Here is a 2,991-nt window from a genome sequence, read left to right on the forward strand (position 1 = left end):
GTTGGGGTATGCTACTCTTAGGATTTCAGGGTGTCTTCAAACTGAAATCTCAATGTTCTCAGTATGAAAAACCTGAGATCAGATGCCTATGTAAGGAAAGTGCTATTCACCAAGTAAACCCAAAAAAGCAAATGGATAATGCTGGCCATATTTTGCCTTTCTGACATTTCCTTGGGAATCTGCAAGAACCTCCCCTTTTCCCTTCCCCAATAAGACCACCTAGGTGTGTGTTAAACACCTACAGAATACTAATAAAAAAGTTTGGCCAAAAAAGAAAAGAATGTAGAAAGCTACAGAGACTGCCACTCCCAGCATATTAATGAGGAAAGGCTGGATAATCTTTAAAAATTGCATCTTCTCAGTTGGTCGCGGTGGCTCAGCCTGTACTCCCAGCACTTTGGGAGGCTGAGGCAAGAGGATTGCCTGAGCCCTCTGGTTCGAGACCAGCCTGGGCAACTTGGTGAGACCTCATCTCTACAATAAATCACAAAAACTAGCCAGATGTGGTGGCGTGCGTCTGTAATTCCAGCTACTTGCAAGGCTGACGTAGAAGGATTGCCTAAGTCCAGCAGGTGGAGGTTGCAGTGACCGTGAGCGTGCCACTACACTCCAACTTGGGCAACAAGAGTGTATCTTCTCTTGAACTCATTAAAGAGCTGAGGTGGCAAGGCAACCAAGTAACCAAGTCTCAAAGAGACAAACCTCTTCAAAGAGAGACAGAATACAAAAACTCTCACCTTTGGCAGAGCACAGGAGAAAGAGGTGGCTGCCATACCAGTTGGCAACAGAAAATCAGCTAAAATTTTAACGAAGTCTTGAAGTGTGGGTTAGCAGGTCAGTTTGGAGTAGCTGGGGACCTCAGATGCAAAGGGAACTCACATTCATAAACCCCTTTTTTTGTTTTTTGTTTGTTTGAGTTGGGGCCTCACTCTGTTGCCCAGGCTGGAGTGGAGTGGCATGATCATGGCTCACCACAGCCTTGACCTCCTAAGCTCAGGCAATTCTTCTGCCTCAGCCTCCAGAGTAGTAGTTGGTACTAAAGGTGTATGCCACCACACCTGGCAAATTTTTTGTAGAGATGAGGTCTCGCTGTGTTGCCGAGGCTGTTCTCAAACTCCTGAGCTGAAGCCATTCTCCTGCCTCAGTCTCCCAGAGTTTTGGGATTATAGGCGTGAGCCACCACATCCAACCCATAAACGCTTTTTTATAAACCAGAAATCTTTCTTCACAAGAAAAATAGGTACTGGCAAAGAGACTGGAGAGAGACCTCTCCTTGGAGCAAGCATTCAGCTTCTGGGGAATTTGCACAAATGCTTTCCCTAGGTGCTTCTCTCCAAGAATGCAACAGCAGCAAATTCTCTCTTTCAGGGCAAGGACAAGGATCCATTGCTGCCAGGGGTGGGTAGAGACAAAACCCAGTAATCCAAATTCATATCTAAAAAAGGAGAGAGAATCCTCTCACTTCTAAAAAAGGGCAGGCACAAATTCACTGCTGCAGGCAAAAGATAGAAACAAAATTCTTGTACCCCCAGAGCAAGGTAGGAAACTCTTGGGCTCAGAATCCTGTAGCTCATACCAAGCAGAGGTTGGTTATCACTGAAGGATGGGGATCAAACTCCCAGACAAGACCAACTACAGATACAATGCAGGTGTTTGCCATGAGGATGGTGAGAATGTTGAGAAAGCCCCACCCTGAGCATCCTGGTTCACTCTCAAGCACAAGTTTACATGAGCCCATTGTTAAAGGAATTTGAATTCTATGATCCACTGAACATAGAGCAACAATAAAACAAAACCAAACTTAACTCCTACCCAGATTAACTTCAATCTCCTGGCTTTGTAAATTCCCCAAGAATTTACATTTCATGTTTTGAGAATGGTTTTAAGCCTTTTTATCTCAGTCTACACTTCAAGGATTTTTTTCCCTTTTGATCTAATTGTGTACATGCTTGAGAAATTCCAGAGACTATTTCGGAGGCTGACTTTGGAATAACAGTATGGATACTCCACACAGCAAAATTCTCCACTGTTTAGAGGTCACCTGAAGGCGCTTAGTCTACAACTTGACCACAATCAGGGCATCGGCCAGCTCTCCAAGTGGTCAACTCTTCAAGGTAATCATCAAAGCAAGATCTGTTCCATGTGCTATGTGTCTTGCTCCTAGATACTCCTCGTTCCATTGGATTGGACAGAGAAAAGGGGATTCACTTCCCCCAAATTGGAGAGGGGGCCAGAGCTTAAAGAGAAGTATGGCATGGCTGGGCTCGTTGGCTCAGCCTGTAATCCCAGCACTTCGGGAGGCCGAGATGAGTGGATTGCCTGAGCCCACGGGTTTGAGACCCACTCGGGCAACTTGGCGAGACCTTGTCTCTACATAAAATAAAAAATTAGCCAGGTGTGGTAGCGTGTGCCTGTAGTTCTGGCTACTTGGAAGGCTGAGGCAGAAGGATCACCAGAGTCCAGCAGGTTGAGGCTGCGGTGGCCGGGAATGTGCCACTGTATTCCAGCCTGAGTGATAGAGTGAGACTCCAACTCAAAAGAATAAAAAATAAAATAAAATCTCTAACCGGGCTCGGTGGCTCAGCCTGTAATCTTGCGCCTTTGGGAGGCTGAGGTGAATGGATTGCCGGAGTCCGCGGGTTCAAGACCCACCTGGGCAACTTGGCGAGACCTCATCTCTACAATAAGTCAAAAATTAGCTGACGTGGTAGCACGCGCCTGTAGTTCCCACTACTTGGAAGGCTGAGGTGGAAGGATCGCTGGAGCCCATCAGGTCGAGGCTGCAGTGGCTGGGAGCGGCCACTACACTCTAGTCTGGGTGACAGAGTGAGACTCCAACTCAAAAAATAAAAATAAAAAATCCCCTATCCACAACCTAAAACTTTGAAATGGTTTCTTTGAGGCATGAGCCTGGCCATTTTCCTATCTGCCAGCTTTTGGAGTAAAGTCACCTTCTGCGAAATCTCTGCTTTTTTATTTCTTTTTTTTTTA

The sequence above is a fragment of the Carlito syrichta genome, unplaced genomic scaffold (genome assembly GCF_000164805.1).
Source record: "Carlito syrichta isolate Samal-C Ts95f unplaced genomic scaffold, Tarsius_syrichta-2.0.1 Scaffold306853, whole genome shotgun sequence".
NCBI lineage: Eukaryota > Metazoa > Chordata > Mammalia > Primates > Tarsiidae > Carlito > Carlito syrichta.